Source organism: Dermacentor variabilis, chromosome 3, assembly GCF_050947875.1.
Source record: "Dermacentor variabilis isolate Ectoservices chromosome 3, ASM5094787v1, whole genome shotgun sequence".
NCBI lineage: Eukaryota > Metazoa > Arthropoda > Arachnida > Ixodida > Ixodidae > Dermacentor > Dermacentor variabilis.
This window is the reverse complement of record NC_134570.1, coordinates 204098785-204118071: the sequence shown is the minus strand read 5'-3', so window position 1 is coordinate 204118071 and position 19287 is coordinate 204098785. Positions and strand designations below refer to the sequence as shown.

Genomic DNA, 19287 nt, shown 5'->3' with positions numbered 1-19287 from the left:
GAAAACATTCTGCGATATCTTCTAATTCGAATTCGTGTGTGATCTGCGCCAGGATATCACTACTTTTGTCACAAACCACGCGACGCGTAGACCTATCCTCAGCTTTCAATACGCAGTTGAAGTCGCCTACACAGGCTATCATTTTTTGCACATGTAAATGATGCTTTAAACTCAAAAAGAAATTTGCCCTCTCTTGCACAGTATTAGGCGCATAAATGCAAAACACGCGCCATTGGACATTACAATAGCTGAAGTCACAAAAGACAAGTCGACCAGAAGTACAGGAGAAGTAACCATCTATAACAAGACCAGGGAGCTTCCTCACGAACAGCACACACCCTGCCGAAGTCCCTAAGGCGTGGCTCACTACCGTATAGTAGTTATACGTGAACCTTTGCACCATGCTCCCGGTCTCCTCCTCGCCGTCTACCTTGGTTTCTTGCACGGCTAAAACGTCGAGGTCGTGGTCCACTAGTAGTCTGTAAACCTGACTCTGTTTCCTTTTGGCGGCCAGACCTCGAACGTTTAGCGTGCCGAGGCTAAGCGACGGGTTGGTAGCCATTATTGGTGAAAACCGGAGGGGAGAAGGCCCGGAGCATGGTGCTCACCTTAACGTCTAGCTGACCGCTAGACGCCTCCGTGGCCATCCGGCGGCCGTCGCCCGGGTTCCTCTTTGGTCGGCTTCGGGGTAAGCCTACGGTCAGTCTCCAAGTTCGGCTTAGGCTTGAGGGTGGAGCGCCTTCCAGGTAGCGTCTTAGCGGGTGGTGCCTCGGAGTCACCGCCAGCCTTTCCGTCGACTTTCTCCTCGTGCTGCAGGGATCTCTTGACCGGTGCCGAGACGGATTCGACGCGGGCGCTAGCAGGGGTCGCGTTGTCGTCCGCCTCTGCCTGCGTTGCATCCGTAGCTGGCTGGTGGCTCTCATTTTCATGCGGGGCCGTCTTCACGCTCTCGACTGTAGCTGCTGGTTCTTTGGGGGGAGGGATATTCCTTCCTCCTTCGGCTTGCTTGGTCGTCACGCCGGTTTCTGCCGCCACTTTGCCGTTTCCAGCTCCCGTGGCCGCTTCCTCCGCCTCGGTCACGTCCATTACATGGTCTAACGTCGACGGCTCGCTCTCCGCCGAACCCGCGGCTACTGCGTATGAACGCACACAGTCCGCGTCGTTGTGTCCAAAAAGCCTGCACCGCGAGCAACGGGGAACCTTGCATTCACGACGAACGTGGCCAGAGCCTCGGCAGCGCAGGCACTGCATGGGACGTTCTGGGGCTACCACCAGCGCAAGCTCGCCGGCGACGCGGATCTGGTGGGGCAGGTCGTCGACTTTCATTCCTGCCTTCAGCTGCAGCAGCACTGCTCGGGTCGTCGAGCCCTTGTCGGAAACGCCATCCACTCGCCAGCGCTCCCGGGTCACTTCCGTCACCTTGCCGAAGGAGGCCAGCGCGGTCTTGACGTCTTCGTCGTCCACCCCATGCAGAAGCCAGTGGATACGAAGCTTCACCTGTTGTTCCTTGGGGTCGATGACCAGGCAGCGACGCCCCTTCACCTGCAGCTCCTTCAGGGCCGCCAGCTTTTCGGCAGCCTCGGCTGTCTTCATCGTCACCGCCCATACATGGTTGATTTGGTATGCTCCAAGGGCGACGACACCAGAGAGCATACCAACAGCTTGAAGCGCGTCTCGAAAATCTTCTACACGAAACGGGCGAACACGAGCGTCGCCGTGCAAAAAAACTGTGTTCAAAACAATACGTCCTGTAGGTAGGCGAGGCAAAATTATCTGGTAATCTTTATCTTCTTCCGTCGAAAGCCTGTTGCCGCGGCTAACAGCCGCATATGCCGCTCCATTGGAGCCCATGATCCCGCGATCCGTTCAGCTCGGGAGCCGGAAGCAGAATGTGCGCTACCGAGGCAGACAGGGGGCACGACAAGACGTGTCCAATCTCCTTACTGTTATTTTAGACTGAGTTGAGAAAGTAAAATAGTGTGGAGCAGTTACACCGCATCATATTGGAATATACTTTCAGTATGATGCCTATATATGAGTGCACCATCGCGTCAGGGAACAAAAATAAAGCGCCGCCTTTGCCCCGAGTGAGGATCGAACTCACGACCTTCAGATTATGAGACTGACGCGCTGCCTACTGCGCTACCGAGGCAGACAGGGGGGCTCGACAAGACATGTCCAATCTCCTTACTGTTATTTTAGACTGAGTTGAGAAAGTAAAATACTGTGGAGCAGTTACACCGCATCAGATTGGAATATACTTTCAGTACGATGCCTAAATATGAGTGCACCATCGCGTCAGGGAACAAAAATAAAGCGCCGCCTTTGCCCCGAGTGAGGATCGAACTCACGACCTTCAGATTATGAGACTGACGCGCTGCCTACTGCGCTACCGAGGCAGACAGGGGGGCACGACAAGACGTGTCCAATCTCCTTACTGTTATTTTAGACTGAGTTGAGAACGTAAAATAGTGTGGAGAAGTTACACCGCATCAGATTGGAATATACTTTCAGTATGATGCCTAAATATGAGTGCACCATCGCGTCAGGGGAACAAAAATGAAGCGCCGCCTTTGCCCCGAGTGAGGATCGAACTCACGACCTTCAGATTATGAGACTGACGCGCTGCCTACTGCGCTACCGAGGCAGACAGGGGGGCACGACAAGACGTGTCCAATCTCCTTACTGTTATTTTAGACTGAGTTGAGAAAGTAAAATAGTGTGGAGAAGTTACACCGCATCAGATTGGAATATACTTTCAGTATGATGCCTAAATATGAGTGCACCATCGCGTCAGGGGAACAAAAATGAAGCGCCGCCTTTGCCCCGAGTGAGGATCGAACTCACGACCTTCAGATTATGAGACTGACGCGCTGCCTACTGCGCTACCGAGGCAGACAGGGGGGCACGACAAGACATGTCCAATCTCCTTACTGTTATTTTAGACTGAGTTGAGAAAGTAAAATAGTGTGGAGCAGTTACACCGCATCATATTGGAATATACTTTCAGTATGATGCCTATATATGAGTGCACCATCGCGTCAGGGAACAAAAATAAAGCGCCGCCTTTGCCCCGAGTGGGGATCGAACTCACAACCTTCAGATTATGAGACTGACGCGCTGCCTACTGCGCTAACGAGGCAGACAGGGGGCACGACAAGACGTGTCCAATCTCCTTACTGTTATTTTAGACTGAGTTGAGAAAGTAAAATAGTGTGAGGCAGTTACACCGCATCAGATTGGAATATACTTTCAGTATGATGCCTAAATATGAGTGCACCATCGCGTCAGGGGAACAAAAATGAAGCGCCGCCTTTGCCCCGAGTGAGGATCGAACTCACGACCTTCAGATTATGAGACTGACGCGCTGCCTGCTGCGCTAACGAGGCAGACAGGGGGCACGACAAGACGTGTCCAATCTCCTTACTGAGTTTAGACTGAGTTGAGAAAGTTAAATAGTGTGGAGCAGTTACACCGCATAAGATTGGAATATACTTTCAGTATGATGCCTAAATATGAGTGCACCATCGCGTCAGGGAACAAAAATAAAGCGCCGCCTTTGCCCCGAGTGAGGATCGAACTCACGACCTTCCGATTATGAGACCGACGCGCTGCCTACTGCGCTACTGAGGCAGACAGGGGGCACGACAAGACGTGTCCAATCTCCTTACTGTTATTTTAGACTGAGTTGAGAAAGTAAAATACTGTGGAGCAGTTACACCGCATCAGATTGGAATATACTTTCAGTACGATGCCTAAATATGAGTGCACCATCGCGTCAGGGAACAAAAATAAAGCGCCGCCTTTGCCCCGAGTGAGGATCGAACTCACAACCTTCAGATTATGAGACTGACGCGCTGCCTACTGCGCTACCGAGGCAGACAGGGGGGCACGACAAGACGTGTCCAATCTCCTTACTGTTATTTTAGACTGAGTTGAGAAAGTAAAATACTGTGGAGCAGTTACACCGCATCAGATTGGAATATACTTTCAGTACGATGCCTAAATATGAGTGCACCATCGCGTCAGGGAACAAAAATAAAGCGCCGCCTTTGCCCCGAGTGAGGATCGAACTCACGACCTTCAGATTATGAGACTGACGCGCTGCCTACTGCGCTACCGAGGCAGACAGGGGGCACGACAAGACGTGTCCAATCTCCTTACTGTTATTTTAGACTGAGTTGAGAAAGTAAAATCGTGTGGAGCAGTTACACCGCATAAGATTGGAATATACTTTCAGTATGATGCCTAAATATGAGTGCTCCATCGCGTCAGGGAGCAAAAATAAAGCGCCGCCTTTGCCCCGAGTGAGGATCGAACTCATGACCTTCAGACTATGAGACTGACGCGCTGCCTACTGCGCTACCGAGGCTTTTTTTTTTCTTTATTGCCGGATTTCAACTCGTACAATGGCCAGGAATTCTTCTTGGAATTCGACATACATACACATATGTTGCATTAAAAACGAGACTCGTGCTTTGTCTCGTGTTGTTAGGTTAGTAGGGCTCTTGTGTTAGCAACTGATCAAGCACAGGTAGCCATTCTGGAGGATCGGAAAGTGTCCTGTAGACGTCGCGGACGTACATAATAGCCTCTCTGAAGTACACTTTTGACGGTTGTGATTTAACGTTCTCCTGTCTTACATCAATTCGTGTCTTCCATACACTGTGCATTGTCAACAACATCAGGAGATCACACGGCACGTCCCCTGTCTGATCAAACGGCAGAAATCGAATCCCGTGAGGTGTAAGTGGAAGTTGCTTTTTGAGTGTCCTTTGTAAGATGTCCCACAGAAAAACAGAGTCTGAACAGTCTAAAAATACGTGCTCGATGGTTTCGGGCTTATTGCCTATTGTACAGTTAGTACTCCAAAGGACAAAAATACCTTTTTCTTTAAGCCAGGGTTTTATAGGGAGTGTGCCGGTGTGAAGAAAGAAGAAAAACGTCTTGGTCGACGCTCTAACAGGCATCTTTTTTAACGCGACTCAAAACATTACGTTCTCGTCCTAGTACATATAAGGAACGATAGATCGGCACAGGACACATCACATCAAGCAAGTCTCTGTACAATTTTTTCTTTGTTACAGCCGAGAGATATTCAGTCGAAAAGTGGCTTTTCAAAAAACGAAAAGCATCAACGACTTCTTTCATAAACCCTTTCAATGGAACATGATTAGTAGAATACGATTACACTATGTATTCGGGTAATACCTGGCTCAAAAACACTTGACAAATACTCTGCAGGAAAGCATCGTTCTGTTGCCTCAAGAAAAAGAACCGTGTAACAACTTGTTTAAGAAATAAATGCGATAAGCCGAGCCCTCCGTTTTTAACCAACTGAAATAAATTCAGACGACTAGTACGCTCCCAGTTCGACCCCCAGATAAAAACAGCAAACAGTCTGTGTAACTTTTGCACAGACATCCTTGCCATGCAAAGCACTTGCATCATATATATAGAAAACTTTTGTTACGATGAACATATCACACACAGTTGCACGTGTAAAGATTGAGAAATCGCGTCCGCCCCATTTTGCTGTTTGGGATTTAACCCGGTCAATTTCACCCGCCCATTGGTCTTTCTTTCCGCGATAGTGTTCCAAAGGGATGCCAAGGTATTTGCCCGGCGTATCAGTAAACCTTATACCTTCGAATTGTGTCGGCCTCTCGTCCCATTCACCGTGCCAGAATCCTAGGCATTTTTTGCCAACTAAAGGAGCTTCCAGTTAGGCTGCAAAATGTTTTTGCTTCCTTATTGGCACTTTCGATGCTTTTTTGAGTTCGGCAAAAGATTGCGATGTCGTCTGCGTATGAGAGGATTTTATTTTGTGCGTTAAGAAGCGATAGCCGCGTATCGTTTTGTTGTTCAGAATTTTTAAACAGAACGGTTCAAGATATATGGCGAATAGCAGGCTTGAGGCTGGGCATGCTTGGCGCACACTAGACCTTACTGGGATTCCTTCGCTAAGCTTTTTGTTAATGATAAGCTTAGTAGTACAGTTTTTATGTGCCATTTTCACACCTTCACTTATTACGCTGCCTACGTTAATTTCTTCTAGCACTGCGAACAGAATGCCATGTGTGACTTTGTCGAAAGCTTTCTCTAGATCTAGTTGAAGCATTGCTATCTTTCCGGAAAAAGCGTCACAACCTTCTAGTATGCTTCTGGTGGTATGTATGTTTGTGAATATACTTCTTCCTTTAATCCCGCATGTTTGATGTGGGCCAACTATAGCTGTAATTACTGACTGGAGTCTTCTTGCTACTACTTTCATAAAGATCTTATAATCTACATTTGTCAAACTTATGGGCCGATAAGACTCTAGTGACTGCAATTTGGAAGGTTCATCGGTTTTAGGAATTAGAACTACGTGACTTAGTTTGAACGGTGGAGGCATTTGTTTACTATCGTAGGCTTCTGCTATAACATGGTATAGTATTTCTGCTACTTCACTCCTAAAAAACTTTATAGAACGCTGATCCGAGGCCGTCTGGCCCAGGCGTCTTTCCTTTGCTCAAATCTTCAATTGCTTGTTTGATTTCATCTCTAGTATTTTGTCTTTCAAGCTCTAGTTTAATATCCTCGTCAAGTCTTGGCATTTGCTTAACATAGTCGTTGATAAATATATCATTTACTTGCACTTCGTTGCCGAGCAAACTACGGTACCGCTCTACAAATGCTGTTTCAATGACGCTCTTATCTGTCGAGACTTCGTTTTGGTAGCGAATTTCATTTATTTCGTTTTTTGTTGCATATCTTTTTTTCTTCACCAATCGCCCTCTTAGTTGGTCTTTCGCCTAACCAAAGCCTCTCCGAACGCGCTCTAATAACAGCGTCTTTATATTTTTCTTCTTCCATCTGTTCCATCTGTCTTTTAACATCTTCGACTTCACTTTTAAACAAACCCGGTATTGTAGTCTCTGCGTTCAAAAGGAAATCAAGTGTGCACTGTAGTTTTTTTCCTTTTGATTTTCTTTATGCCGTAGTATGCATGATCTGTCTATTGCACTAAGTTTAACTTCGCACTTGAATTGTTCCCAAGCTTCGATGAAATTTGTGCGACTTGTGGACTCTATTTCCAATTTTTCGAGTACTATTTGGACAAATGTGTCATCGGTTAAGAGCTGCTCATTTAATTTCCACAGTTCCCAGTTGAATGCAGAGACTTTGCGCTTTCTACCTATTTAAAACATTATGAAACTATGATCACTAAAACAAACATGTTTCACGGCATAGTTACAGCACATAGACATAACATCGGAAGAGATATAAACGCGATCTAATCGTGCGTGGCTTCCGCCCTGAAAGTGGGTAAATTGCACTTAATTTCCACGGAATATGTCCCCTACATCGACAAGGCCACATTCATCTACCAACGCCTTAAGCTGTAGGGCGCTTTTGTCCCGTGCTGGTTCATTCTTAACTGAGTCTTCGGGCATGCAAATACAATTAAAATCGCCAAGCAAAATGAGTTGCCTGTCACACTTTAGAAAGCCAGCGACATAATAAAAAAAAAAACTTTTCTTTCTGAAATTTGGTTCGGCGCGTACACACATATAATTCGCCATTGTACTTGGTTTAAATAAATGTCGCACAATGCTAACCGTCCGTCATCAGAGGTGTTACACCCTCTTCAACGATTCCTATACCTCGTTTCAGAAAGATAGCACAACCGCCAGACTTTCCAACGGCATGGCAAACACAAACGTTGAAATCTAGTGCGTAAGTTTGGACCATGCGGTCCGCCCACTCCTCGCTGTCTATTTTTTATTCCTGTAAGGCTAGAATATCGATGGTATTTTCTTTTAGCAGACGTCTTAACTGCACTTGCCGCTTTCTAGCCGTGAGACCGCGCACATTCAGCGTGCCTATTCTTAATGCCGATAAGGACGTTGAATTCATAGAAAGCGAAAGGTCAAGCGGACCGCTGGGTGATTGTGCCGAATTGACAGGACGCACACTTACACTGTTATATCGCACTAATTCTGAGTGCTTCGTCAAGCATGGCGAAGCCGAGGTGTTTTCCTTGCCGGTAGGCATGGCGACGTTTCGTGCTGCGCGTGCCACTCCAGTCTAGCGGTGAAGTCGTCCCTCGGACAGCGCCCTCCGCTAACGCGGAGGCGCTGTCGGTGTAGTCCTCCTGTCTGGAGGCACGTTGGGCTTCACTTTCAGGGGAGCCCTACGGTGGGACCCTGCCTTTGGGGGCGGTTCACCGGCGTTGACCTTCTCGCGGTTGTCATCGCCGATGGTGATTTCCCGTGGTCTCTTTGAGACGGCGACGCCAGGGTTGGTTTTTCCTTCTTCCGAATTGATGCCCTCCATTGCGGTTCCGCTCTCTTCCGCCTCGACTGTTTCGCTAACAGCAGCACAGTTGCTAGGGGTTTTCTCAGCCTCTGGCGTATTCTGTGGTTCGTCGTTCTTTCCATTTTCACTGGCCGCAGCTTTCATAGGTCCCTTGTTTTCGGATAGGACTGAAGGCGTGGCACCCGACGTTGTCGGCTTCTCGCCTCCACTGACGGTCTGCTCCGCGTCGACTTGGTCCATGAGGTGCTCATCGACGGTGTCGCTTCGCCCAGTTCCGGTCACACTGGCGTAGCTACGCGCGCATTGACTCTCGTCGTGGCCATAGCGACGACAGAGCTTGCAACGCGGAACTCGGCACTCGCGCCGTATGTGACCGGTGCCATGACACCGGAGGCAGAGCGGGGGTCTGCCTGGGACGTGCACAAGCGCATGGTCTTCCCCGACGCGAAGTTGATGAGGCAGGTCTTCGACGGTAACGCCTACCTTCAGCCGTAGGGACACCAGGCGCGTGTGGGAGCCTTTGTCGTTGCAGCCTGCAACGCGCCACTTTTCCCTCGAAATATCGCTGACCTTGCCAAAAGGCGCCAGGTCGCCTCTGACTTCGTCGTCCGGAGTCATATGTAGAAGCGAATACAGCTTCATCCTGACGTCTTGATTTCGAGGGTCTATTACGATGCATCGGTGGTCCTTTACGCTGAAGGTTGGAGCAGACAAAATATTTTGCTTGCCCTTTTCGTCCTTGAAAGTGATGGCCCAGACGTGGTTCATCTGATAGGCACCGAGGGCCTCCACTTCCGGCATCAGCTGCAGATAGTCAAGTGCCTCAAGGAAATGCTCGACTCGATAGGGCCTCGCCTTCACGTGCAAAAAAACGGTCGTTGTAACAGTCGATCCTGTAGGTAGTTGCGGCAGAATAACCTGGTAGTCATCCTTCGGTGTGTCGTTCAACCTGAGACCGCGGCCCTGCTGGGCCGCTGTAACCGCCCCTTCGGAGCCAAACATTCCGCGACCGTTCACTGCGGTGTCCGGAAGTGGAATTGTCGCTACCGAGGCAGACAGGGTGCACGACAAGACGTGTCCAATCTCCTTACTGCTATTTTAGACGGAGTTGAGAAAGTAAAATAGTGTGGAGCAGTTACACCGCATAAGATTGGAATATACTTTCAGTATAATGCCTAAATATGAGTGCACCATCGCGTCAGGGAGCAAAAATAAAGTGCCGCCTTTGCCCCGAGTGAGGATCCAACTCACGACCTTCAGATTATGAGATTGACGCGCTGCCTACTGCGCTACCGAGGCTTTTTTTTTTCTTTTTTCCAATGTGACAAAACAAAACAGAGAAACCAACACAAGAATGTTAAAAGCGCCAACCAGTAGCTTGTTGACGCGACATTGCTAAAAACGTTTTAATGACCCCCGGCATTGATACCATGGAGACGAACCAGGAAGCGGCGAGCATCATGGCTGGGAAACGTCCGCATGAAGCAAGCGTCGACGTGAAGGTGCAGCCTGGCGGTTGCGGTGATGAGCCTCCGCCGAAGACAGGGGGATTGAGACGCTCGACTTTAAAACCGCGGCCGAACCTTCCGGCCGACACGCGGAAGGCGGGGAAACCGCCTCCGTAGTAGCTCATGGTCCTGGTTGGTGTCAGCGCCGGTTGGGTTGGTCGACCGGTGTCAAGAGGTCCTGGCAATCATGAGGAAGGCTACGTCAACCATGGTAGGCACCATGCGGATAGAGGCCTTTCTTCTTCTAAGACATGCCTTTAATCTTATTGCTCCACTTCGAGTTGCGACCTTGAATATCAGAGGGCTGGGAGCAAGAAGGCGACAATACCAGCTTAATGGCCTTCTTCTGGATAACGATATTGATATAATTGCTATACAAGAGTCGAAAATAGAGAGCCAAGAGTACACTGACCGCATGGTGTCTCCCTTTCAAGCAAACTTTCATGTGTGCGTTTGTCATTCTGTTTGGACGTCGGGTGGGTATCTTGTATTTATCCGTAAGACGTTAAGAGTGAACGTCGAGTCTGTATTTGCATGCCCAAGTGGTCACCTTTTGATTGCTGATTTCACATTTTCGAATTTATGGTGGCGAATTGTTTGTGTATATGCTCCTAATGTAGAAAGCGAGCGTAAAATTTCCTTTGAATACCTTGAGCCATGGTTGAAAGGCGACAAGTTTTTGCTTGTACTGGGAGACTTCAACTGTGTGTGTGCCGCAGTTGAAAGAGTGAAGTGTAGGCGACTGAGAGACAAGAGCTCTGAAGTTTGGAATACTTTTGTGCATGAGTATGGTTTCGAGGATGTTGGCAATGTGTTTTCCAATGGGACCTACCCTGAATACACGCACTTTCAGCGGGAGAACCATGCGAGACTACACAGGATGTATGAATCGGGCGAACTTATGCCGCTATGCTCAAGTTTTGACGTTAAACCTGTGCCTTTCAGTGATCATTGCCTCGTGAGCATGACTTTAGGAATGAAGAGCAGGAAATCGCGCTTTAACTGGCACTTATGGAAACTGAACACAAAGCTTTTGGAGGATGAAGGGTTCATTATGCAAGTAAACACCAAGCTAGACAAACTGCTAGACGCGCAGCCAGCCAGTTTTGCAACTGAATGGGAGGAGTTCAAAGAGTGTGTAAAAATGAAAGCAATCGAAAAGAGCAGCGTGGCTCGTTAGAAAGGGAAAGAAAAAGAAATGAACGGGCAACTTGAATGGATGCTGAGCATGGAAAGTAGCGCGCCGGGAACTTTCACGAATGAAATACGGGAAGTGAAATGCCAGCTCGAAAGAATTGACGCTGACAGGTATAGGGCCGCCGTCATACGCGCAAGGTCTGAAAAATTGTGGGCTCGCGAAACGCGGACAAAACAAGCGCTATCAGACGAGAAAAGATACGCTTGCCAGAAAGAAATTGGGAGCATCCGATATGACGGCCGGACTTCAGAAGATGCGAGAGATATTCAGAGCGCTATAGCCGAACATTTCACGGAACTTTTTAGCAATAAGCTCGAGACCATAGAAGGCTTTCATGTAGACTTTTTAAGACTGATGCCAACACTAGATGACGAAATTAAGCAACGCCTTGAACTGCATATAACTTTACAGGAGATAGAAAAAGCAATAGACGACCTACCATCTGGGAAAGCTCCTGGGCCAGATGGGCCAAGTGCGGCCTTTTATAAAACCTTTAAGCTTTCTGTTGCACAGTGCATGCTCCATGTGATAACTGAGGCTTACGAACGCAAACAGGTTCCATTGTCTTTCAATACGTCCCACATCGTTCTAAACCCAAAGACTGATGATCCGGAAGAACGACTGTTGGTGGGGTCATAGCGACCGATTAGTCTCACCAACGTCGACTACAAAGTATTTATGAAGGTTCTAGCAAAAAGACTGCAGTCTGTGATCACGAAATTGGTAGGGTCCCACCAGACATGTGGAATTAAAGGTCGCAGCATTGCCACAAATATACATGTCACACGCAGCGTATTAGAGTGTGTCGATGCAGTTGGCGGGCAGATAGCAATGATGCAGCTCGACTTGGCAAAAGCCTTCGACCGCGTCTCTCACGAAATTCTTTTTTCCATCCTGGAACATTCCAAACTAGGTGACGTTATATTAGAGGGCGTAAAAATGGCCTACAAGAACTGTACGACCCGCATTATAATTAATGGCGATCTCACTGACAAACTTGCTTTACGTTCTTCAGTAAGACAGGGATGCCCGCATTCCCACTTGCTTTATGCAGTGTATTTAGAGCCACTATGCCTGGCAATTATCAACTCTGACCGAATTTCAGCTTACAGACTGCAGTCATCACACGTGAAAGTACTCGCGTATGCTGACGTTATAGCGGTGTTTTGCGCTGATAGACAGAGCATCTGTGAAGTCACGAGTGTGGTCGAAAATTTCTGCGCTCAGACTAGAAGTCAGATCAATTGGGGCAAAAGTTCCGGTTTTTGGCATGGCAAATGGGACGTAACACCGGGTTGTTTTTCCCGGCTTCGATGGTGCACCTTACCAACGCGGTATCTAGGACTGCCCCTAGATTGTTATCGGGGGTCAAGCTCGTACTGGAAAGAAGAAATTTTCAGAATGAAAGAGAAAGTGGTGGCGTGGCAAGGACGACAGCTATGAATGTTTTCCCGTGCCTATATCTGCAAAGTCTTTTTCGTTTCGAAGCTCTGGTATGTCTTGAATGTGCTGTGTGCGACACGAACAGCAATTCAAAAAAGCATCCTGTTTTTGCTGTTTTCATTTGGGCGTGCACCTGGGAAAGAACCAGCCAAACTAACCTGTTTGTTTCAGTTAAAAGAGGAGGGCTTGGCCTGGCGCATCTTTTTTTGCGACAAGTGGTCTCGCGATTTATGTTTTTACGTGATCAAAGTGATCCCTTTCTAAGAACTGTTATGCAAGTGCGCCTACAGAGTCTGCTCCCTGGAAGGCTAGTCTCCTGTGATAACATGTGTGGTGCTGTGACAGGATACTTGCGCGAGGTTGTTCTTTCGTGCAAGATGTTGGAAGTACGTTTCAGCCGCGATACCTATGCAATGTTAATAAGAAAAAGCTGTACAAAGCGCTGGTCGACGCGATGTTGCCGGTACCCATTTATCGGACACCACACTTTGGAGGCCCAGGGCAAGATATTTTTAAAAGAGTACTGCATTCCGGTACGCTGCCTCTTAAAACCTGGCTGCATGATAAGGGGCTAGTCGTGCAATGGACAACAAACTGTCTCTTATGCAGGAAGCCCGAGACAGTGGAGCATGTTTTCCTAGAATGCTGGGATCCAATTTTTTATTGGGATGTCCTTCAGAGGACGATTAAAAAGGAACTCCCTTTAAATCCCTACGGAATCCGGTACCTACCAATTGAAAGTGAAGAAGTGCCCTACGATTTAATCATGCTTCTTGGCCTCCACAGTTTGTGGAAAACAGGAATGCAGGTACGACATGCTGATATAAATACTAGTTCCACACGTGAAAACTTCATCGAAAGTGTTGTATATCTTCGAGAACGTTTCAAGGCGCAGACTGATCCACCAGAGTGGATACCACTACTTGATGAATTAGTACATTTGAAAAGATTTTGGCACCACTCGTGCCAGCCCAAGTGTGGCTGGAGTGTTTTATCATTAGTTTAATTGTATTATGCATCCAAGACGGTAATAAAGAAAACAAAACAAAAAGTCCGCGTGGCTTAATGGATAAGGCGTCTGATTTCGGATCAGAAGAGTGCAGGTTCGAGTATTGTCGTGGACGTTGTTTGAATATTTTTATTTACACCTTCAAGAATACATATTAAACTTGTGTGTGCCGCCGAGGCACACTTGTCCGCGTGGCTTTGATTCCACTTCCCGCCACTGTAGTGTACGGACGTGGCTGTCATGAGTTCCGTCGGAGCGGCATCAGCGGCCCAGCAGGGCCACGGTTCTAGGTTTTTTGTTAACGAGGATCCTGATTATCAGGTGCTACTGCCTGAACTACCAACAGGGCGACTTGTTACTAATACTTTATTTTTGCATGCTGATATGCGTGCAAGGCCATACCGGGCGGAAAACTTCCGTCACATGCTGTCGAGCATGAAGTTGCTGTCTGACGTTGTCGCCCTAGGGGCGTATCGAATGAGTCATGTGTGGGCCGTGACATCAAAAGTAGTGACGGAGTGAAAGAACTGCTGCGGGCAAAGGATTTGAAGGTGAAGTATAGACCATGCATCGTCGTCGACCCTGGAAATCAAGCAATGCACCTCAAGCTGCACTGGATGTTACACAACGTGCCGGACGAGGACATTCATGAAGCCCTGGCGCCTTACGGCCGAGTCAAGGATGTGGCAAGAGAGCGGTGCCGGGTGCATGGCCTTCAGGATAGAGGTTCTTCAACGCGCCTGGTCACCCTGATGCCGAGGAAGGGCTTGGGGGCGGACGTTGTGCCTCATCTGTTACGGATAGCCGGTGAGGAAGCTCTCGTGGTGATTCCTGGAAGAGCACCGCTCTGCCTTCGTTGCCGCAACTCAGGGCACATCCGGCGCGACTGCCGCGTCCCTCGCTGCGCACGTTGTCGTCGTCATGGCCACGATGAGTCGCAGTGCGTGAGGACATACGCAAACGTGACGGGGTCGACGGCTGCATATCAAAGCGCTGAACTTCTTATGGACGAAGTGGATGCCGAGGAAGCCTCTGCCGGGAGCGCCAACGAGGCGAAGGTCACAGCGACACAACCACCGAAACCGTAGGGGCAAACGGCTGCCGGAGCAGTGGGTGTGCCAGGAACGCCTACGCGACCTGTGAGCAAGGGCTCGGCCGTCGACGTTCATAAGCAAGACATCGCGGCCAAAGTAACGCCTGCCGTCTCGACTATGGCATCAGCTGACAACGCAGCGATGGACGTTACCAATGCTATCGTGGCGGTCGGGAAGCGAACACACGAAGAATCAACAAGCGACGGCGGGAAAACTGGCCCACCGAACAGCGAGGAACCGCCGCCAAAGTCGGTGGTAACGCGCCGGCCGTCATTACGGCCGACGCCGAACATCCCGCCTGACAAAAGAACGGCGGCGCCGACGCCAAAGTAGCCGTAGGGACTTGTGCCTGCAAAGGCACTCAGACGCGAGCTTGCGAGAGCCCAACGCTACCGAAGGGTTGGGGAGGTCAGCTGCTGCTCAAGCAAGGTATTTTGTGGACTGCACTTCAATGTGTCGCGAAACAGCTGCTCTGTCCGTTAGCACTTGTAGACGAAACTATAAGTAGACCTAGAAGTGCTACGTGTGATTATATACGTTTTTCTGGTGTGTTTAACTTTTCCGCTTATTAACAATGGATTTGAAGAGGGGAATAGGAGTTGCTACTATTAATGTACGCGGCCTCGCTGCAAGGCGGAGGCAGTACCAGCTTAGCCGACTATGCGTTGAAAATGAACTCGATAATATAGCTATACAAGACATGAAAGTTGAATGCGAGGAGCAAACAAACAAAATGGTAACACCTTTTAGAACCTATTATAACATATGCACATGCCACGCTGTGGGCACATCTGGTGGATTCGCTGTCTTGGTTCAAAGGGGTATCGGTATAAATGAAGATATGGTTACTTCAAGCAAAAGTGGGCGATTTATTGTTCTTGATTTTTCTTTTAATGGACCACAATGGATGATTATATGTGTGAATGCGCCAAATGATATCAATGAAAGATGTCGTTTTTTCTCGAATCTAGAAGAGGAGCTTCGTTGTGACAAGTACATCATCTTTCTTGGTGACTTTAATTGCGTGTGTCATGCAAAAGATAGTGCTAAGCGTAAATTGCCGCGGGACAAGAGTGCAGTGATTTTGAAGACTTTAGTAAACAATTTCAACCTAAAAGACCTTGGTCGCCTTTTGGCCAGACTTTGCTGCCACAATTTACACACTATCAACGAGATAGCCAGGCACGACTTGACAGAGCTTACATCTCGTTAGATCTTGTGCCTCTATGCGATAACTATGTCGTGCAGCGGGTGTCCTTTAGCGATCACAGTATAGTGTGGTTTGCACTCGGTGCCAAGCCAAAAAAACCGCGGTGCGATTGGGCACATTGGAAATTTAACGAAAAACACCTAAGTGATGACAAATTTATAAACGATGTAAAGCGCGAAATTAAAAACATGTTGAGTAATGAGAGTGCACCTTGGGCCGAAGTATGGGAAGACTTTAAGGTTCGCGTGAAAATGGTGGCAATTGAAGTAGGAACTGTTAGACAATACAATGAAAAAATGAAAGAAAGTGAGCTCCAGAAGGAACTCAATTTTCTGATTTTCATGGACAGTGCGGAACATGGAAAATTTTGTGAAGAAATCAAAACAGCTAAACGCGCGATGGAAGCTATCGACACAGAAAATATAGAGCAGCGGTTATTCGGGCACGGACGAAAATACTGTGGGTTGAAGGAAAGCCGAACAAACGCGCCATTGCCGATGAAAAGAGGTACGCAAGGAAAAATGAAATAAGACAGATTACTTATCGGGATGAGGCTACTTCCGACTCGAATATGATTGAACAGGCCTTTACCGAACACTACCGCAATTTGTTCGGCGTCCCAATCCACGTGGGAGCTGAATTTGAAGCAAGTTTCGTGAATTTTATCCCGCGAGTTGATGACGACGTAAAAGCCAGTGTCGAGGAACCGATAAGCGTCCGAGAAATAGAACACGCGATCGAAGAACTTCCTGCAGGCAAATCACCGGGTCCCGACGGCTTAGGAGCCGCCTTTTATAAGGCATTCGCGCCTACGCTTCCTCAAGTGTTGGAGCTCTGAGGCACATAAAAATAAGCGACTGCCACGTTTTTTCAGTAGTGTGCACGTGGTTTTAATACCGAAAACAGATGACCACAAGGATCTTTTGTCGGTTAAGGCATACAGGCCAATTAGCCTTACAAATACCGATTATAAGATACTGGTGAAGGTATTCGCAAAGAGACTTTAAACAGTCATTACAAATCTTGTCGATCCGCATCAAACTTGTGGCATAAAAGGCCCCACTATTACTACAAACAGTCACGTAGCGGGAAGCGTTCTGGAGTGTTGCAGCGTTCTCGCAAGACACGTTGCTTTGTTGCAACTCGACCTGGCGAAAGCCTTCGACCGTGCGTCCCACGACGCTCTTCTTCTTGTTTTGGAATATGTTAACGTAGAGAAAGTAATCTTAGATGACGTCAAAATGGCCTACGACCAATGCGCCGACACAGATTATAATTAATAAGTCCCTCAGCGAAAAGCTTTCACTAAGATCTTCCATTAGACAGGGGTGTCCACTAAGTCCATTGCTTTTTGCATTGTACCTCGAGCCTTTCTCTTTAGCAGTGATACGCAATGACAACATCCGAGGATTTCGGCTACAGCTTTCTGAAGTCAAGGTACTGGCATACGCTGATGACATCGCAGTCTTCTGCGAGGATCGTGATAGCGTTCTTGAAGTTGTACGTCTTGTAAAGAAGTACTGTGAACAATCTGGATCCCAGATCAATTGGCAAAAGAGCATCGGTATATGGCACGGTCATTGGGACATTATACCAGCTCACTTTGCAAACATCCGGTGGTCAACAACGCCAACTAAGTACTTGGGTGTGCCGCTCGAGTACTATAATGACACCGCACAGTACTGGTCCGATGAAGCTGATAGAATGAGTGAAAAATCAAAGGGTTGGCTTGGCCGAGGTTTGTCAATGTTTGGACGCGCTTCTGTTTGCAATCTGTTTTTAGTAGCGTAAGTGTGGTATATTATGCAAGTGTTATCAATGTGCCGTTCAAGTGTGCAAAAAATGCATTGTGTTTTTGCCGTATTCATTGGGCTTCTAGTTGGGAGAGGATAGGCAGAACCAGTTTGTTTCGTTCAGCTCGAAGTGGTGGGCTAGGCCTGTCGAATTTGTTTATGAGACAAATTGTGTCGCGTTTTCTTTTTTTTTTCGGGATCAGAGAAATGATTTTCTACGCACACTAATTCAAGTCCGTTTGGGAAAAGCATTGCCGCAATATGTTGTAACGACCAGTGATGTGAAGGGAGGAAGTATTAGAGGATATCTGCGCGAAGTGGTTGATTCACTTCGTATGTTGCGTGTGCGGTTTTCCATAGAATATCTGTGCTCTGTGACAAGAAAAACACTGTATAAAGACTTAGTTGACACAATGTTGCCAATACCATTGTACTGGTCTGTAAACTTGGGAGGCCAAGGAGATGATTTACTGAAACGGGTGAAAAAAATGCCAGTTAGACCCTCTCAAAAAACGTTTTTCTTTAAGCTACACACAAACACGCTACTCGTAAAAACATGGTTAGACGAAAAAGGAATATAAGTGCCATGGACAGTAAACTGCTTACTTTGTAAAAAGCTAGAGACCATCGAGCACGTTTTCATCGATTGCTGGGATCCAATATTTCATTGGGATGCCTTACAACGTGCATTTGAAGAAGAACTGCCGATTACACGTCTTTGTATTCGATATTTGCCAACCGATAAAGAAGGAGGAGTTCTGTATGATATGCTTATGCTCCTTGGCCTCCACAGTCTGTGGAAAACGAGAATGGCAGTGCGACGCTCGGATGTAGATACCCGTCCGGCGAGAATAAACTTCATCGAAAGTGTCGCTTATATTCGGGAAATATATCGTGCCCAGAGTGAGCCTCCCGAGTGGATGGCTATTCTTGATGAACTGATCAAGCTGAAGCGATTTTAATATATAATTTTAGCCAAAGTGTGGTTGACATGTTTTAGCATTTGAATGTGTTCTTGGTTTGTGCTGAAAACAGGCAATAAAGAAAAAAAAAGTCCACGTGGCTTAATGGATAACGCGTCTGACTTCGGATCAGAAGATTGCAGGTTCGAGTACTGTGGCGGACGTTGTTTGAATATTTTTATTTACGCCTTGAAGAATACATATTAAACTGGTGTGCACCGCCGAGGCACACTTGTCCGCGTAGCTTAATGGATAAGGCGTCTGACTTCGGATCAGAAGATTGCAGGTTCGAGTACTGTCGCGGACGTTGTTTGAATATTTTTATTTATACCTTGAAGAATACATATTAAAGTGGTGTGAACCGCCGAGGCACACTTGTCCACGTGGCTTAATGGCTAAGGCGTCTTACTTCGTATCAGAAGATTGCAGGTTCGAGTACTATTGCGGACGTTGTTTGAATATTTTCATTTCATCATCATCATCATCATCAGCCTGGTTACGCCCACTGCAGGGCAAAGGCCTCTCCCATACTTCTCCAACAACCCCGGTCATGTACTAATTGTGGCCATGCCGTCCCTGCAAACTTATTAATCTCATCCGCCCACCTAACTTTCTGCCGCCCCCTGCTACGCTTCCCTTCCCTTGGGATCTTAATGACCATCGGTTATCTTCCCTCCTCATTACATGTCCTGCCCACGCCCATTTCTTTTTCTTGATTTCAACTAAGATGTCATTAACTCGCGTTTGTTCCCTCACCCAATCTGCT

General features: G+C 47.7%; 12 non-coding genes across 12 annotated transcripts; 1 reads left to right on the top strand and 11 right to left on the bottom strand.

Annotated features, from left to right (window-relative positions):
* Positions 1 to 2079: 2079 nt before the first annotated feature.
* On the bottom strand, positions 2080 to 2152 carry TRNAM-CAU (transfer RNA methionine (anticodon CAU)). The gene has a single exon. It is a non-coding gene; the product is annotated as a tRNA-Met (tRNA).
* Positions 2153 to 2326: 174 nt separating this feature from the next.
* Positions 2327 to 2399, bottom strand: TRNAM-CAU (transfer RNA methionine (anticodon CAU)). The gene has a single exon. It is a non-coding gene; the product is annotated as a tRNA-Met (tRNA).
* A 175-nt stretch (positions 2400 to 2574) lies between these two features.
* Positions 2575 to 2647, bottom strand: TRNAM-CAU (transfer RNA methionine (anticodon CAU)). The gene has a single exon. It is a non-coding gene; the product is annotated as a tRNA-Met (tRNA).
* A 175-nt stretch (positions 2648 to 2822) lies between these two features.
* On the bottom strand, positions 2823 to 2895 carry TRNAM-CAU (transfer RNA methionine (anticodon CAU)). Its single transcript has one exon. It is a non-coding gene; the product is annotated as a tRNA-Met (tRNA).
* Positions 2896 to 3069: 174 nt separating this feature from the next.
* On the bottom strand, positions 3070 to 3142 carry TRNAM-CAU (transfer RNA methionine (anticodon CAU)). Its single transcript has one exon. It is a non-coding gene; the product is annotated as a tRNA-Met (tRNA).
* A 174-nt stretch (positions 3143 to 3316) lies between these two features.
* Positions 3317 to 3389, bottom strand: TRNAM-CAU (transfer RNA methionine (anticodon CAU)). Its single transcript has one exon. It is a non-coding gene; the product is annotated as a tRNA-Met (tRNA).
* Positions 3390 to 3560: 171 nt separating this feature from the next.
* On the bottom strand, positions 3561 to 3633 carry TRNAM-CAU (transfer RNA methionine (anticodon CAU)). The gene has a single exon. It is a non-coding gene; the product is annotated as a tRNA-Met (tRNA).
* A 173-nt stretch (positions 3634 to 3806) lies between these two features.
* Positions 3807 to 3879, bottom strand: TRNAM-CAU (transfer RNA methionine (anticodon CAU)). Its single transcript has one exon. It is a non-coding gene; the product is annotated as a tRNA-Met (tRNA).
* Positions 3880 to 4053: 174 nt separating this feature from the next.
* Positions 4054 to 4126, bottom strand: TRNAM-CAU (transfer RNA methionine (anticodon CAU)). Its single transcript has one exon. It is a non-coding gene; the product is annotated as a tRNA-Met (tRNA).
* A 173-nt stretch (positions 4127 to 4299) lies between these two features.
* Positions 4300 to 4372, bottom strand: TRNAM-CAU (transfer RNA methionine (anticodon CAU)). Its single transcript has one exon. It is a non-coding gene; the product is annotated as a tRNA-Met (tRNA).
* Positions 4373 to 9530: 5158 nt separating this feature from the next.
* Positions 9531 to 9603, bottom strand: TRNAM-CAU (transfer RNA methionine (anticodon CAU)). The gene has a single exon. It is a non-coding gene; the product is annotated as a tRNA-Met (tRNA).
* Positions 9604 to 18755: 9152 nt separating this feature from the next.
* TRNAR-UCG (transfer RNA arginine (anticodon UCG)) lies at positions 18756 to 18828 on the top strand. Its single transcript has one exon. It is a non-coding gene; the product is annotated as a tRNA-Arg (tRNA).
* Positions 18829 to 19287: the final 459 nt, after the last annotated feature.